General features: G+C 32.8%; 1 protein-coding gene and 1 long non-coding RNA gene across 4 annotated transcripts in view; one reads left to right on the forward strand and one right to left on the reverse strand.

The window, feature by feature from the left end:
* The window catches only part of KCND2 (potassium voltage-gated channel subfamily D member 2), a 498,561-nt gene that overhangs the window by 1,626 nt on the left and 478,246 nt on the right, over positions 1-18,689 (forward strand). The gene's annotated exons all lie outside the window — the stretch shown is intronic.
* Positions 13,713-16,888, reverse strand: LOC143687076 (uncharacterized). 3 transcript variants are annotated; one of them, XR_013177408.1, is made up of 4 exons: positions 16,825-16,888; positions 16,562-16,655; positions 15,830-15,907; positions 13,713-14,210 (listed from the first exon to the last, which is right to left on the reverse strand). It is a non-coding gene; the product is annotated as an uncharacterized LOC143687076 (long non-coding RNA). The 3 variants fall into 3 exon arrangements; XR_013177407.1 differs by having other exon boundaries at positions 16,844-16,887; XR_013177412.1 differs by having other exon boundaries at positions 16,848-16,885.

Here is an 18,689-nt window from a genome sequence, read left to right on the forward strand (position 1 = left end):
ATATGAATACTTAAGGGATATGTTTTTCCTCTACGGACCATTATCCTTATTTTATATGGTATATTTATTATATGTTTTCTCTCTATATATATGCTATATAACATAGATTGCAGATATCAAAGGGTTTTGTAATATATGGCACATATTCATATATGCATTTTTTATGGCTGATAGGTTCTACAGGGTTTTAGAATATTGGGACTGAAATTGGTCAACTCTACAAAATGTAGCGGAATGATATTTGTGTCATGATAAGACTCTAGTTAATAGTTACAAATAAGAAACAAATGATTGCCAGCCTCAATATTTTATTTTAAGAAACTACAGATCCCACCAGGCAATGGATCAACATCGCTTAAAAACTAGAAGATAGAGCAGTGTCTGATGGGATTGATGGTCACCAATGGCTAAAGTTTGGATCATGATTTCCTTCTAGAATTCTTTTGCGCATTCTTTTGCTTTGGGAGTAATAATGTTTTGCAACCAAAGGGATATATTCTAAATGGATGTGTTTGTTTTTTTTTAACAGAAATTTAGGACTGGGATTAAGATTTTTAAATGGCAGAATAAAGGAAAGGCAAATGATTAATAATGTTAATCAAACTGGAGAAAAGTAGCAGCATTTTATATATTAGAGAATCTAATAAAATAAAATGGTTAAAGCCCTTTATTTTTATGAGTTCTTAGATAAACCAGGGAACGATGTTAATGCCCATTCTTCAGCTTTATGCTACTTCTTGCATGGGTAATCAGTTCAATAAGGCTTTGGTAATGGCTGTAAGAAAAAAGTTATTCCCAAGACTGCTTTTCAAGTTTTGTGTTTCAGACTAATTGAATTGGCTTCTTTATATGACAATGTGGTTAAAGCCAGACTAATGTTATTTGACATATTCTGCTGAGCAGAATTTCTCATGTTTTTATATGAGCAAGTAATGGAATGTTTTATATTTGAAAAATTTGAGGCTAAATTCATTTTAGAAATATAGTAAAGTGAAATACAATGATATCATTTTGATTTTGTCTCTTATATTTTGAAAACCTGCATGGTGCAGGTTTGCAAAGGTGAATTAATGAAAAATCCATATTCTACTGTTTATAATGTTTTTATCATTTTGGTAATTTTCTGATAGAATGTAAAGAGGATGCATAATATTTTAACAGTTTAGGTGCTCATTCTTTAGCAGAGAGGGTTTTCTTTTTGAGTTTTTGCCACTTGAAATCATTGTTAAGGACAATTGAATATTGCAGAACACTATTATGAGTTCAAATCAGAACAATTTTTTAAATTTGTTATGTATGGCTGTTTCTTTTTAATGATGTATATACCGTCTGTATGATTGAATATGGGTATCATTATTATTATTATAGTGAATGCTGATAATATGGGAGCTATCTCTGACTAGAAGTTCTACTCTACACATGAGAAGCTGGTATCATTTGAATGTATTTTCCTGGAATAACTTTGACATTTTATTTTACTTTGAAAATTATTTTTGTTCTTGGTAAAAAAAAAAATGAGGAATGTTAACTCCTGATAACACTTTTTATTATATAAGTAAATATGTATCTACTTTTTAAAATGATTTAAGAAACATTCGTAAAGCCTGAATACGATCTATGCAAGGGATTTAGTTCACCTGTTCCATATGTAAGTGGATTAAAAGAATTAAACACATACTTTCTGAGGACTTGGAAGCAAAATGGGAGTTACTGATCACTTAAGTTCCATGAAGTTAAGAAATTTAATTTTCAGGTAAATCAGCTAATTAACGATCCCAATGGAATATTACAGTGTTACTTTTAAGATATAGAAATGTTAATGCAATCAAAATACTGTCCATTTTTTGAGAATATGGATGGACATTTAACAAAGCAGATGCTTTGTAATATAACAAAGGTTCTTAGAAAATTTCCCCAGTTTCTCAACAAAATATATTTTTAGTATATTTTAATTCCTGGAGAAATATAGATTTTTCAGAAGGCCTGACATTTTAGTATCTAATCTTTGATTGTGTTGTGATTCAACAAATTTGCTTAAGCATAGAACATTTTTAGTAAAAGCCATGATCTGAGTTTATTTTTTACATTGTAGTTTTATACTTATAAGTTGAGTTATAAGGTATAAACTTTCTGAAAAGTATGTAATAGTTGGACTAATGTCAAACTGTATTTAATGAATGACCAAGATTTTTCCATTATGCCTTCTGAGTTCTTTATTTGGCTATTATTTTTAATGGAACTAAGTTAATCAATAATGATAATAGAACTGAAAATGGAAACACAGTGGTTATCAAAACTTCCATCTTTTATAAACATTCTATACCTGAGAAGAAATAACCAAGAGTTTTGTCATTCAGAACTAGCAGAATCATCAGCTACCTCTCAGACCATTTTAGAAATTTTCCGTTGTATGTGTATGTATTTGTGTGTGTGCATTTGTCTGAAGAACTGAGTGAGTCTATCTTAGAACTACTGCATGTTCCTCTAATTATCTTGTGCTTCCTGAAATATCATTTGTATCATTAAACTATAAATTGACCATACTTATTATATATGTAATTATTTAATTTTTTTGTAAAATGAATGCTTTAAAATACAACTTTAAGGCTATGCCATTTCTTATTAATTATAGTAGGGAACATCAAAAGCACATTTTTTAAAATAAAGCAAAGTCAGAAAGATTTTTTTAAACAACCATTGTTTAAATTTGATGGCCATGTGTATCTGTTCCTCTATTCAATCCTTTATTTCTGAGCTTATTTATTGATGTACATGGATCTTTATTACCCATTAATCATTCCAATCCCATTTTCATGATATAAATGCTAATTACTGTCTTAAACTGTCTTGGGAGAAGAGGAACCTGGTAACCCTCTTTTGTCCTAAAGACCTTTGGAAAATGATACCCAGTTGTTATTTTTCATATATATCCCATTATTTAAATGTTGACAAATTTAGAAAATTTGCAGATGTTCACAATCTAAAACTATGTTGTAAAAATACATATACAACATGCTGTGGCTTCAATTTACTCTTTGTATCTGAGACTTATAATATGTGAGTTAGAAGCGGTACTGGGTGGCAGATTAAACAACTTATAGATATGAGGCAATATTTACATTCTTGATTACAAACCATTTTAGACCCTTCTTTGAAAACAGAGATTCTTTCACTCATAACATTAAACTTAAGAACTTGAGGTGTCATTTTTGTCATTTTGTAACACTTCTTTAACTTTAAAACAAAGTTATTTTCATAAAAGCTTTCAGTATGCGAAAGAAGGATACTATATGACATGTCTGTAAAGTTCATGTTTAGAATGAAACTTTATGATTTAACTACATAATCATATTCTGATTTCTGAACAAACCTGGGAAAACAAAAAGATCATTATAATATACATTTATCAGAAAAAATATATGGTAGAATTATGATATTTCCCAAAAGCTTAGTGTAGTTGTCTTTTTATAAGACACTGTAAAACTAGTTCTATAATATTTCGGTTTGGTGAATGTTAGGAAACAAAAAAGCAAATTTTATTTTAATTGTTATTCCCCTAACAGTGTATGAGGGAAATTTGTGTATGTGTGTGTTTTTTAAAGACATAATTAATAAGAAATTTGTAATAAATACAAAAATATGTATTTGTCAAGAAGAAGCATGACCTTTTAAAATAGTATCTTCCTGCTCTCTGTCACTACTCTGATTACTTAGCATTTGGAAATGTTGAGAGTATAGCATGCAGAATGGTTTATGTACAGACTTTGGCTTACCAAGCTATTACTGAAAATGGATGAAATTATTTTTGCCTATGCTGGCATCTATACATAAATATTGCTAAAGTGTTAATCTAACAAATTTTAACACTGTTGGAAATATCAAAATTTATATCTGATGACGAAGCATACTGTGGGTGACATCCATTTTGATTTTGGCATACTACAACATATCTTTTTAAAGTTCTTTAGAGAGCATATTAATTGAAAGGAGTTGAAAAAAGATTTTTAAAAAGTAGAAAAATGTGATATATATGTATATTCCTTTTAGCATTACAGGTAAACAAATCTTAAGCATATTCATTCTTTTTCATCCTTCGAATTAGAAACAAAATTTAATTTACCATAAGTAGTTTTGGAATGTACATATTCAAACAGCCTCTACAACTTTTGCATCTAATTGCTTGCAAGACAGAGGTAGGCAGTAAAAGATAGTATGTATCATCTCAGTACTGTGCCCCAGAGAAAGGACCATTTTCTAGCTCTCAGTGGGTCTGTTTTGCTACTGTTTTTCTTTCAGTGTTCCCCTTTAAATTATTGATTGACTTTGTCTTATTTTATTTGCATAGTTGCTCTTAATTATGATATGTATTTTTATTCATATACGCGTTCATCTAAATTATAATTGTCTTTGAAAATGAGCTACCAAAGTCCAAATTTCATATTAGCAGATCTCTGAATTCCTGGAGGGAAGCTTAACTCTTATGTATTTAAAAGCCATTATTTTAGACATGCAAGATTTTTGTGTTTCAGTCATGGCTGCATGATTAAATAACAGCAACATTTTGATAAATTTCATTTTAAAATATTTGTTTTCTTCTGAAGACCCTTAAAAATATTATCTAGAAATGCATTATAATAACTATTTGGAAATGCAGCTAATCTACAAGGATAAGAGAAGGAATAAATTGACTCTTCATTCCATAGATGCAATGCATTTCTCCCCTCTTCTACCCTCTGTGACTTGCTCTCACCACATCCTTAAGTATCACTGCTGGCTCTGCATTTATTAAACACAGGACAGGGGATTTACCATGGAAGTGCCCATATACAGAACAATCTTTTGCTCTTATCCAGTGACCCATCAGACAAGTTGGGGGCAAACTATATGATGGTGAGTATTTTACCTTGGCTGATGGAGAAAAAATAAATTACTTTGCTTGAATTACATATACATTAACTGTTGACTAAAAAGAGTCAGCCTGTAAACCTTTAAAACTGCACAATTTCACTGGAAGAACAAGAATGGTGAAACTAACTTTTGTGTTTTTATGAATATATATATATATATTGTTTGCTCACTGACTTTGACAGCTAGTTTTGATGGTAAGAGATAAGGTCTGGTATTAAAAAAAGGGCACAGGGGTGAAACACTATCTCTTCACATCTGTGCACATTTACAGTACTCTTTGCTTCAATAGATTCCGTTTGAAAGCTCTGCCCTTTAGTTTTTCTCCTGTGAGAGGCAGTCTTTATATTGACCTTCTCCATGAAGCCCCTCAACTTCCCAAGACTATATTATCTGTAGCTCAAATTACACTTGACATCAGTAGGTTAAAATATATATATATATATATATATATATATATATATAATTTATGGTTTTCCTCCTTGTCTTCTTAACAAGATTGAAAGGCTTTTTTGAGGCTTGTAGTGTATATCTTTTGAGGCCTTGCTACCTAAACCAGTGCTCAAAAATGTAGGAGAAAATATATTAATGTATTGTTGACCGTACTATGGGATAAACCATATACGCCATTGAGGACAGGTCTATGCCATCTCATAGCAATACTCTAGCAATCAAAGCAAAAGAATTTTGCTTAAGTCATTGTTTTAAAAAATTACAGTTTTGAACATCTTATCTTCAAATATACTATGAACTACCCTTTTTTTGTTCTCCTTTGGATATCGAGGGCTATGTGACAGTTCCACTCTCATTTGTAGCTAATTTTTTGGCATAGGTTAAACATAATGACTGGCATAGCTGTGTTCTCAATCAGTTTGCTTTCCGGTGAAGACTGGGTAAATTCCAGATGCCTCTGGGAAGCATGTGGAGGTACCTCTTACATGTAAGTAAATCAGCACAAAAATATACCAATTTTCTTTTTCAAACTTAATACTCTTTCCACATATAAGCAACCCAACGAGTCCATAAGTTAAAAACAATACTTTGATGACCCTTCATTACTAGAAAGTTGTATTTCTATCTCTACCCAGTAAACAAGAGTTGGAACATTTTTTCATCCATGCCAATTTATTTATGCATAAAATAGCATTATTTAAAATAGTGAACTATTATCTGTAAATGACATATAAGATAGATACAGTCTCTGCCAAGAAGAAGTTCACATTCTAAGCAATCTAATGGCAGATGATCAAAATGTAAACAGACATGTAGTTACATATCCTGGCATGGCACAATCAACTTTGCCTTAGTATTTTTGACAAGTCTGTTATGTAATGAACATCTGAATCATTAAAAAGTGAGGGGAGAGTAGGGAATGACAACAGAAGTTAATAATGTGGAAAAAAAAGAAATTGAAAGAGTAGGGTGACAGTTGAGACAATGTCAAATAGGATGAGAAGGTTTTGTTTTAAAAGTAAAAGGTCTTGTTTTTTGTTCTTATGTGGAATTAACTCTTCCATCTTCCTAATTTTCTTCACCTTTGAAAATGTCAGTAAGAATGAGTTTGGAACCCCAAAATCATACTAGTAGCATATATTCTCAGTGAATCAGGATGTGGCTCACAGAGTTCAGTTCAATTTAACTGATTCTGGTTGATCTCTTACTACCAGTCATTGACAACAGCAGTGAACATAACTTCCAAAATTCTGCCCTTATGAATCACTCATTCTAGTGATAGAAGTAAAAAATAATCACCTAAATATAAAATATGATCCAGCTAGTAATAGATGCTATGAACAGAATAAATAAATCAGAGGGCGGTGCGATGGCGGCTCAGTGGCAGAATTCTCATCTGCCATGCCAGAGACCTAGGTTCAATTCCCAGTGCCTGCCCATGCCAAGAATAAATAAATAAATAAACAAATAAATCAGGGTAAGGAGGGTGAATAGATGGCGAACTGAAAGGATGGAATGATGCCTGTGATTATCTGGAAGAAGAGCTTTGGAGGAAAAGAGAAAAGTCCGAAAACCTCTGGATGGGAGGAGCCTGGGTGCATTCCGTTAGGACCAAGGTGGCTGAAGCCAAGGGGATGATGCGGTTTATGGTGAATGGTATCCGAAAGACATTTGGAATGACGTAATACACATGGTAGGCCATAGTAAAGACTTGGTTTCACTTCAGATGTGATGGGGAGATGCTGGAGAATTTTGTGCATAGGGACTGGATGTGATTTCTGTGTTAAAAGGAGCACCGGCTCAGAAGTATTTTAAAAATTTTTAAATGGTCACTGTAAGATTCATTTTTTACCATGTATAAATATTCATCCTTTCTTGGTTTCATTACACTTGCCTTAGCTTATATTTTATATCTAATTATTCATGAGATTTTCCAAACAAATTGAATATTTGATTAAGTTATTCCTATATTCTCTAACTGATTGAAAAATAATTCATATGAAAAGAAATGATTCTAGTTAAAAGAGAAAACTGTTATCCAGTGGATAGGGAACCATTTGAGAAATGATTGAAGATAATTACTTATTTTGAATGTGATTTGCAGACTTAGAGTTGCCAATTCTAACCTTAGTGTTCAAGAATGTCACATATGTTTGGGATTCTATTTAAACTATATTAGTTCCTTTTTTTTCACTTTGTAATAGGTAGATACGTATTTTCTTCAGGTGTTTTGCTAATTTTCTGAATTGGAAATGAAGATGGTTTAAATGTCTTAAATGTGTGACTACTGCCATAGAATTTGTATTTTTCAACCCAAATTAAATAGAGACAATGGATATTAGAGATACATAGTGCGAACCTGCAGCGGCAATGCTTTAGTGAGATTCACCATGGTGATTCACATAATTGGGAATGGGTAATTGGAGAGAACTTGGGGTTGGAAGGGCAAGAATTGGATTCATGTAAAAATGTGGAGAACATGTTTTTGACTTCCCAGATAAACAATTAGGGAAAACGGTTCCTGAGTCTAAGGAAATGTATTGTGGCATCTCACTTACATCCTATTGAGCTCTAAGCTTCTAGCTAGATGAAGTAAGCTAGGATTCATGAGGACCATCAAAAAGTCTTCGTATTCCCTGATTTTTACATGTGATGTAGTTCATAATGGCAGTTACACTATCATAATTACTCTTATTTGTCTGTTTTGAATGGGGAACTGATTTCTTTTCATCCTACTACAGAAACTAAGAGGCTATCTACACTATAACATTTTAATGTGTTTTGGAAAAAGAAAATCCTTGTGAACTTTTTTTAGATCTTATGAAAATGTTTCCATAAAATGTGGTATTTGGGGAATGAAAAATAAGCAATATATTTGTATTCTTCTTAAAGTTAATTATTTCACTAACCCACTTATATACTTTATTAGGTCAGAAAGGAAGGTGCCCTATGGACTCACTCTGTTTTAACTTTGTTTCAGTCTGATGATCTATAAATCATGAAATTTTTACTTGAGGTGTTCTTTAATAATTGCCTTTAGCTACATCTCAATTTATACTTGAAGAAAATAAGGTAGAGTGTTGTCACGAAGCTCACAAAAAATTACACAGAAAGTTAGTGAAAAAGCCTAAGGTAAATTTCTAGGGGATCTTTTGAATATAAAATGCTTTACAAAAAAATATACTGAAAGGTTTTCTTTTTCATATTTCTGTTTCAACTCTCTATCTCTATAATTAAACGAAGTATTGTAAACAAAAGTGAAGAACACTCTTTAATGATTGTGGAGTTCCCCCACAATATGTTTAACTTTGATAACAGCTCCATAATAAATAGATTCACAAATACCCATACCTATATGCGTATTTTTTTCCTCTATTAGGGGACTGTGAACTAGTAAGATGAATAGGCAAATTCAGTGTCACATTTTATCATTCTTTCATGCTAGTGTTAAATATTTTTGAAACTAAAAGGAATATATTGGATTGGAGGTTTCAACTCTGAATTTTGGACAGCCATCCAAAGTCATCATTCTGTTGGTTGTTTTATCATCAGTGTTGAAAGCAGGCTGTGAAATCAGTGTCAAATCATTTGTTTGACTTGATATAGTCTAAAGAACTGAAATTCAAAGGCTTGAAAACCAGATATGTTCAAAATTTGCTCCACAGATTATGTAATGTTTGCTTCATTAAATGTAAATATATTTTAGATTCAAATGAAAGTAAATTTAAAGATATCCTAGAATTAAACACTATAATATGAATATAAATACTTTAGGTGGTATTTTCATGTTTATTTAAATAGTACCATTTTTATCTTGAAAACATATAAAATGACATTTTAATCTCTGGAATTGCCAGAATGAAACAACTCTTTAATTCTATTGATTTATTTATTTTATTTTTTTATTTTGAAATTCTTTCAGGCTTACCAGTTACCAAAATAGTACAAACCCCATACAGAGAACTCAAACATACCCTACCACCCCAGATACCCCATTTTAACATTTTGCTACATGTGCCCCATCATTCTATTGGTCTATCTCTATCTATGTATCATCATCTATCTATAAACCCATTTTCTAAGCACATGAAGGTTGTATACATCATGCTCTTTGAACACTTAACACTGCCATGCACTTTTCATAAGAGACAAGATATTCACTTAAATAACCACCTTTTGTAGAGTTATCAAGTTCAAGAAATGTAACATTGATCTAAAGCTCACAGCCTATATTCCAGTTTTTTCATATGTGCTAGTATTGTCCTTTCAAGCCTTTTTCCCCCCTTGCTAGAGCCCACCAGAATCATGTATTGCATTTAATTGTCGTTGTCTCTTTAGTTACTCTTTTCTCCTTCTTGACACATTTATACAACATTAACTTTTCCATCATAACTACTCCAAAGCATACATTGAATGAAATTAATCACATTCACTATATTGTAGTACTTTCTCCAACTTCTATTACTAAAACTTTCCCATGTCCCCAAACAGAAACCCCAAATTTATTGTGCCTTAATTCCCTAATACCCTTATCCTCACCTATGGCAACCTCTACTCTTGTGTCTGTCTCTATGAGGTTGCGTATTCTCCAATATGGTAATCACAGTATTTTTTTACAGTTACTATGCGACTTACATTTATGATACTAAATCTATATCAGTCTTGTTTGCTTTGACAGTAGTTTAAAAAATTCAGTAACATATATAAACTATGCTCCAATGTCACAAATCACATATTTATACATGATGACTCTGGTGCTATTGATTTATTATACATTTTATGTATTAACCTTTTAGATCCTGTAGGAAGTTAAAAGTGGAGTTACAAACAAGCAATGCTATAGTACTAGCATTTATATTTACACATTTTTTGCCCACGCTGGAAATCTTTATTTCTTTAGGTGGCTTCATTCTATTGGCAATTGTCCTTTCCTTTCAACCTGCAGAACTCTCTTTGACATCTCTTTTAGGAGATGAGAAACTCCCTCAGCTTTTGTTTATCTGATACTGTCTTAATATCGCCCTCATTTTGCAAAGAGAGTTTTGCTGGATATAAAATTCTTGTTTGGCAGTTTTTTCTTTTTTTTGCTTTCAGCACTTTGAATATGATTTCCCACTGCCTTCTTGCCTCCATGGTTTTTGATGTGAAATTAGCGCGTATCTTATTGAGCTACACATTTGTATATAACATGCTGCTTCTCTCTTGGGGTTTCAGAATACTCTCTTTGAAATTCAAGAGTTTGATTTTAATATGCCATGGTGTGAGCATGAGTTTATCCTGTTTGGAGTTTGTTGAGCATCCAGGATGTATATATTCATGTTTTTTGTTCAGTTTGGGAAGTTTCCAGCCATTATGTCTTTGAATATTCTCTCTGCCCCCTTTTGTTTTTCTCCTTCTTCTGAGATGCCTCCAATGTATATATTGCTATCCCTCCTGGTGATTCACAACTCTCTCAGGCTCTAACCATATTTCTTCATTCCTTCTTTCTGCTCCTTAGACTGCATGATATACAATATTTTACATTCAAGTTCTCTGATTCTCTCTTCTGCTACCACCAGTCTTCTGTTGAACCCTTCTAGGGGATTATAAATTTCTGCTACCATGGTCTTCAACTGTGTTTGCTTCCTTTCATAATTTTAATCTCTCTTTTGATTTTCTCTTTGTATTCATATATCCTTTTCCTTATTTTTCAACCTGAAAAGATTTCCTCTGATAAACACTGCTTTGTATTTCAACAATGTGAAATGCTTTAGTAACTTCAACTCTGTGTTTGAATATGGGTAATTGATGATGGATGATATCAATCAAAGTCAATAATCTGAAAAAGCATCAAACCTTAAAATACCTTGAAAGGCTTTTGTTTACTTATTCTAGTGAAATTGGAAGACAGGATTGAAGTTGGCATTCAGTTGGTTTTCTGATACTCTATAATATTTTATGAACTATATCTTTTTGTAAAAATGAACAATCAAAAATGTATTCATGTTCTCTCCATTCCTATTTTCTAATTCATCAGTACATTATTGTAGCCAGAAAAAAAAGTGTTAATAGGCATTCGGAAGGGAATACATAACTGTAAAGTAAAATATAAGAGTAAATATCTGGGGATGCAAGGGTAGTTCAGTGGTAGAATTCTCACCTGCAATGAGGGAAACCCAGGTTCGATTCCTGGCACATGCACTTCCCAAACAAAATTCCAATTTCCAAATAGGTAATATCTCCTTATTTAAGGCATGTCTTCAATTAAGAACTTTTCAACAATAATTTCTTGCTTAACTCCCTACTGATATGATCTACTAGAATAGAAACTATATTTCATTATGATAATAACAACGCTAACAATCCCTCACAAAAAATCGCTTTGCAAGATGCTGCTCTAAGTGCCTTACATATTTACATTTAAGTTACATAAAACCTGTTTTTACAGATGAGGAATCTCAAACAGAAGTTAAGTAACTTCACCAAGGTCACTGAGCTGACATATTGAGGAGCTAGTATTTAAATTCAAGAAGTCTCTTATCTATTAAGATAAGATATATTTAAGATATATTTGAATGACTTATCAAAGGATTAGTGTAGGTGGAAAGGACCTATTTTTAAATAACTTCTGGTAAAGTTTTTATGTGGAACAATATAAAGAAACAAAGACTCCAAATGTCATCAGAGCGATCTCTTTTCATAGAAGTTCTACTTTTTAAAAATACAGAAAGGGACAGAATCAAATATAAAAGAAAACTTCTTATCTCCCACATGCCTTAATCTTCTTAAAAGTATTATCATCAAAAGTTTATTTTGTGTCCTGACAGCAAAATAAAGGAGTGATAGAGTATGTATACAGAAGCATATGCCTATGTATATAATATTTATATACCAAAATATTTTATATTGATATTTATGTGTGCTTGCATTTCATGAGTGTATATTTGGGTATGCATCGTACATTTACGCTCATTTTGAAACAATATGTACAGGGCAAGAAACTGGGCACTGAATAATGTGGAAAGTAGTGAGGAGGCAGAATTGAAAGGGATGTGAGTGACCTGTGAAGGATTTCTTACTTTTACCCTGCCCAAGTTTCTTAACGTTTTGAGTTTTAAAGCTGTATATTTCAGAATGTATTGAAAAATCTGCTACATTTCCTTTTATTTATTTATTTATTTTTTTGGTGATAAAGTAACGTTAAGTGCCCTTCAGAGGACTATAAAAATATTTGGACTCTTTACCTGAAAATAATAAAATCTTTGCAAAATAAGTAAGTACTATACTTATCACCACTCTAGTACTATGCCAACCCTGAATAAAGTTCTCTGTTTTCATAGAGAAGAGTTTTAAAGCCATTTTCTGGATTAAAATATGTTTTCTTCATTAGAATGTTTACAGTATTACCTTTTGCTACTATTATATCAAATCCATGTACTTTTTAAAGCCAAAGGCAGAGATGCACTATTAAACAAACAAACAAATGAAACAGGTCAACATGCATATTCTCCAAATATACACACATTTTCAAAACAACTGTCTGAATTTCCTGACAGTCAAAGAAAAGAAGGAAAACACAGCAGGTTTCACAGCTCTGTCTATCTAAGAAAAGAAAGTATATCACTTCATGCAGAGGTTTTTTTAAGAAGAGTAGATCTAAGAGGAATTTTTCATGTGAATCTTTATAAACAGGTATATTATCAACATAATGGACAATATTTTTCCCAATAGTTTCACAAAATATTTAGAATTATTTTTTATTTGGCCTTAACACATATAAACTTTTATAAATTAATGTTAAATTATAAGAATAAGAAGGCATTTCCATAGGAAAATTTTTTCACAATAAATCATATATACAGTTCAGTAAATTTAGAGTAATATTTCTTAGTATGGATTGAGAACCACCAGAATTAGATTTATCTTGGAATCTTACTAAAACTTCAAATTATTGGCATTCACCTAAAATGATGTAAGTTGTCTCTGGAGGTACAGCCTGTGATAGTTGCATTTTTACCTGTTGTATCAAATTTTGAAAATCAACTTATCTGGAAGAATGCATGTACATTATTGTCCTGGAAAATTATTGGACTCAGCTGGAATTTTGAAAGGAGGTTTTCTAAAAAAGTCTAAAAGTATGATAAAGAGAGTTGCTACAGTGCTGGTTTTCAGTATTGTTTACCAAATATAGATAGACATACTTTAATAGTCGTGAGTATAGGTGATAAACTATTAGGAAAAACCCTATCCTATTGTGTGCCAAGGAATAAGATTTAAGGGATAGTAAATATTAGTTCTAGTGTTCTGGGGAGCAACTGGAATAGATACAGTATTGCTTCCCTTTGAGAATTTAGGATTGTGAGCTTTCCAAGTAACTGATTTACTAATAGTGTCAAGGATAGGTGGGATGAGCTTTCCTTACTGGAGCCAGGAGATAACTGACCAGTCTATCAAAGTGAAGATAAAGAACATGGAATCTCATATTGCACTTTCTGTGGAGGGGAGTAGTTAATGAAAAGCAAATCAGCAAGAGTGAGGACCTAAAGATAGAAAATAAATTACTGGTGAATCCTCAGATTATAATTGAGCATGAGGGAAGTTTTATATAAAATTCTTTGAATGGTTGATTTAGTGCTGAGATTTTAGCTTCACATTTTGGGGCTTACTTGCCTGTGAAAAGTGGCTTCATGTCCTTCCTTGGTAAATACAGAGAATTATGCAATTAAAGTTTCCCCACGAAGTGCGAGTACAAAGAGAACTGTTTTGTCAAAGGCTGACTTTGAAGATTAATATGGCCAGGAATTGAAACACACTTCCTTCCTTGGAGGATGCTGTCTCATTAGCTGTGGTTACAGGGTTTTTGAACATTGGCTCTGGTAAAAAGAGGAAACTCATAGTTAATATAATCATCAAATCATAAAAGTCCTGATGAATATAATCACATGCAAAATCAAATACCCCTTAATGTCAAGAAAAAGGGAGGAGGCCTGACACGAAGGTTTCAAAATCTTGATTTGAAGTGAGGTTTGTCAGATGAGAGATGAGGTGAGTTTGTCTTAGAGTCAGAGAAGTAGGAAAGAGTCAGAGAGGAAAAGAAGGAGGTAGAGAGAGAGAAAGAGAGGTATGTGTAAGGAGTGAGACTCTTATATGGGGCAATATAAAGAGTCTACATTTAGTGGGCCCCTACTCTATGGCAGGTACTATTGCATGTACATTAGCAGTGTTATGTTGTTTTCATGCAACACATGGACTGTCCCCTTTGCCTTGTCCAGTTTTTTCACTCCCATTGAAGAGAAGGATGCATTAAAATAAACTAAATAATTACTCAATAAAATGAAAGAGATTGCATCAAAATAAGACCCCTCCACTAAAAATATGTTTAAGTTCAAACAGGTAAGGATAACATAAAAAAATAATAGTAATCAAACAAATTCTTTAAGTTTAAATAAGAAACTGAAACAAAAAACAATAGAACAAGTCAGAGTAGCAAGTCTGAATTTTGATATATCAAGTTTTTATCCTGGGAGAGTATTTATATATATATATAAATACTCTTTATATATATAAATATACATATATAAAGAGTATTTATATATATATATATATATGTCATGTACTCTATACCATGTCCCTGATTGGGTATCCTAGTCAAAAACCAGGCTCCTACCTAAGATTTGAGCCTTGAGCCACAAAATAAACAAGTCCTCCTACCATCCTGCAGAAAAGATCATTGGGTCTTCAAAGAGCAAATGCTGTCCTTTCGCCACACTTCGGGCCAAGTGAAACCATAGCCAGACACCATACATACCATGCTTGGAGGTGCTAACCTCCTGTATAAATCTAGTATATTAAAAAACAAAATGGTTTTCAAATTTTTAATCGAAGATATATTGTGGATGGTTTCTGTGATTCCTGTTCACCTTTGTTTTAGTTGATTTGAACTGATCTGTTTTATTGAAGAGCTACACATATACTTTCTTTAAAATAAGTTGTTTCTAAGCTCGTATTGTATTTATTTGTATACTCCTAGTAGCAAAATAAGGGGGAAAAATCCATCTGAAACTCTTACTTGGAGTCTTGCTGTTTTTAAGGTGCCTCGGTGTGCCTGCTGACCAAAGTTTTGTCTTCAAAGAACTTTAGGCTTTAATTGAAATCTTCCCCATAGGCTTTCTAACACTTCCTAAAACTTTGCTTTGCAGATCATAGATATTGAATAAGGTTTTCCTCTTCTTTTTACTGTGGAGCTAAAGGTCTGTTCAATTTTAGAAACTTGTATCATTCACAATACTTTCTAGCTATTTCTCTCTCACTTTTACCTCATGGCAAAAGCTTAATTGCATAATTCCCTTTATTTACCAGGGAAGGATATAACACCACTTTGGACAGTCTAGTAGCCCTGAAATGCCAATTTAGGATCTCAGTACTAAATCAGCCGTTCAGTGAATCTGTACATAAAACTTTCCTTATCCTCAATTATAATCTGAGAATTTACCAGGAATTTATTTTCTATCTTTAGGTCCTCCACAGTTAAATCCACTCCCGGTACCAAAGCTGTAGTAGTCAGATTTTTCTAGGGAAACAGAAACAACAGGAGATATTTGTAAGTAGTATGAGATTTTACAAAGGTGTCTCACACAACTATGGGGATGCACGAGTCCACATTCTGTAGGACAGGCTGCAAGCTAGCAACTCTGATGAAGGTTTTGGATGAATTCTCCAGGAGAGGCTGGCTAGCTGAAGTAGAAACATTAAGTTCTCTCTTTTGACTGCTGAAATCATCACCTCTCCTTTAAAAGCCTTCAACGGATTGGATTAAATGTCTCTCATTGCAGAAGACATTCCCCTTAGTTGATCGGAGATGCAATCAGCTATAGATGCAATCAACTGACTGATGATTTAAATCCACAAAATGTCCTCACAGAAATGGTTTGGCCAGTGCTTGCTAGATCAGACAACTGGACACCATCACCTGGCCAAGTTGACACATGAGCCTAACCATCACACACACCAATATCTATATTCAAACATAAAATTTCCACAGATGCAAAGTTGTCAGCAGCCTTCATCTCAAAATAGGCTTAAAACTACACATAAAATTCTAGAACACATTTGACAGTTTTTTGATATGCTGAGTGATTCCTATGTAAAACTATTTTCAAAGTCTGTATTAATTTCCTCTAACCTTGAGAAGATATCTCCTAAATTACTGTATTACTTTACTCACCACTACGCTGTTGGCTTATCCATCCCAGACCATTGTTCCAAGATTCAGACCATAATTTCTAGATTTATGTCATCCAGAAATAGTATACTCTTGACTTTTATAGACAAACAGAATAAGAAATGGTCATATGGAGAATATTTTCAAATCTAATGTAAAATCGTTAGACATAGAATATTGTCTAGCTAGCACATTACTCAACTTCCCAAGTGCTACACATATATGGAGATACACACACACACACACACACACACACACACACACACATATTTTTTCGTTGTATACCAACTCCAGTCAGAGTTTGGATGTTTCCTGGCTTGACTGATGATGATTCAGAGGTATGCCCAGGCTCCGTGGTAATGGGTGACATCATCAATTAGTGATGGCAGCCATAGTGGGGGGACAGGGGGAGTGGAGCAAAGTTTCCGTACCTGGCAGAAGCAAAGTCTCAGTGACAGAAAACTGTACAGCATATTCTGAGCATAGTGGAGAAGATTCACTTGGCACTAAATATCTTCTGAATGTTGACTGAACAGAAATCTGGAAACATTTGTCACTTTGGGAGTCTTAATAAATCCTGGCATGAATTGACTTGAAAGGATTTATTGCCAAACAATTATACCTTTATTTTTAAATTATGTCGGTTCTCACATTTGTATTTTTACTTCTCTTGTGAGTTTTGTCTCCAATAAAAGCTCAGTAAATATTCATGTAATTAATGAAAGAAAAAATTAAAGTGGTTTTCTGAATGCGTTAAAAATTAACTCAGATTTATGAAGTTGGAGAAATTTAATTCTAGTAGTAAAATGGACCACAGATTGGATAAATGATGTTTGAACCTTGTTTATGGTCTTAATATTTGAGCCCCTGAAATATTCTGCAATATGTGATAAGATAATACTTTACTTTCCTGAATGCTGCGTTCTATAATTATCTCTAATCATCATCGTAAACTTGATATTTATCAAAAATCTATGAAATTGATGTGTAGTAAGTGTTACAGGAGGTTGAACATATCTGAATACTGTTCTTTCAGAAAAGTAAATATGATACCCAGAAACATAGAAAAACAGATGCACAATCATATACAACACTTTATAATCCAGATTGCATTTAACTCAATCTACTGACCACCCCTTGTGCCAGGCTGTTTACTTTGCACTATGAAAGGAGACCTAAGTGTGAGAGGTTGAGTAATGTGCAGAGCTGGGGTTTTAATCCACAGAATGATGGCTTTAAATACTGACTCTTCCACACTGGCAGACTCTCCAGAACTTGGATGCAGTTTAAAAATATATTTGTGTTTGTATGATACAAAATTTGTGAGAAACTTTTCAGTGCTCTGAAATGAGCGATTAAGTTGGAAAGAACAAAAGTCAGCCATCAATTGTAGTCAAGTTAGAGCCCATATAGCAAACAGAGTCACAGGGATATTTGAACATGATTATCCTCCTACCAATGCCTTATTTCCTCCTTTTAAACCTGCCCTAGCAAATAGGGAACTATGGCTAGGCTGCATGCAAACTACCCTTTGAGCTGATTTCCTTGCTGGTTATTCCATATTAACTTTTTTAAAAGCATAAATAATTGGTATATGTTTTTGTTTCAGATGGTTTAAGGTTCTCCAATTCCCACATAGTTTTAAACAGTGAAAAATTTAAGTTGATAAATAATACAATATTATTACCATAGTCTGTGTGGTTAAATATGTATCTGTTGCTTTACAGATACTTAAATTGATATGTATTACGTGATATATATTCATGTAAACATTCTACTCATGTTTTGAATGGCCCTTTTCTATGAAAAGAAAACAATTGATTTCAAACATTACTTCTCAGTTTTCCTGATGCTCGTAATTAATTTGTATTCATTTGAAATGGTATCCAAATCCCTTATGATTTCGTCTTGGTTTGGATTCATCATGATCTATATGGCTTACATAAGTCAGAGTGATATGTTTCACTAACATAGACATTTTTTTTTTGGCTTTTAAGAAGGGGGAATTTAATGAGTTGCTAGTTTACAGTTCTAAGGCCGAGAAAATGTCCCAATTAGAAATGACCAATCAAAGGCATCCAGGGAAAGATACCTTGGTTCAAGAAGGCCGATGGAGTTCAAGGTTTCTCTC

Source organism: Tamandua tetradactyla, chromosome 1, assembly GCF_023851605.1.
Source record: "Tamandua tetradactyla isolate mTamTet1 chromosome 1, mTamTet1.pri, whole genome shotgun sequence".
Lineage (NCBI taxonomy): Eukaryota > Metazoa > Chordata > Mammalia > Pilosa > Myrmecophagidae > Tamandua > Tamandua tetradactyla.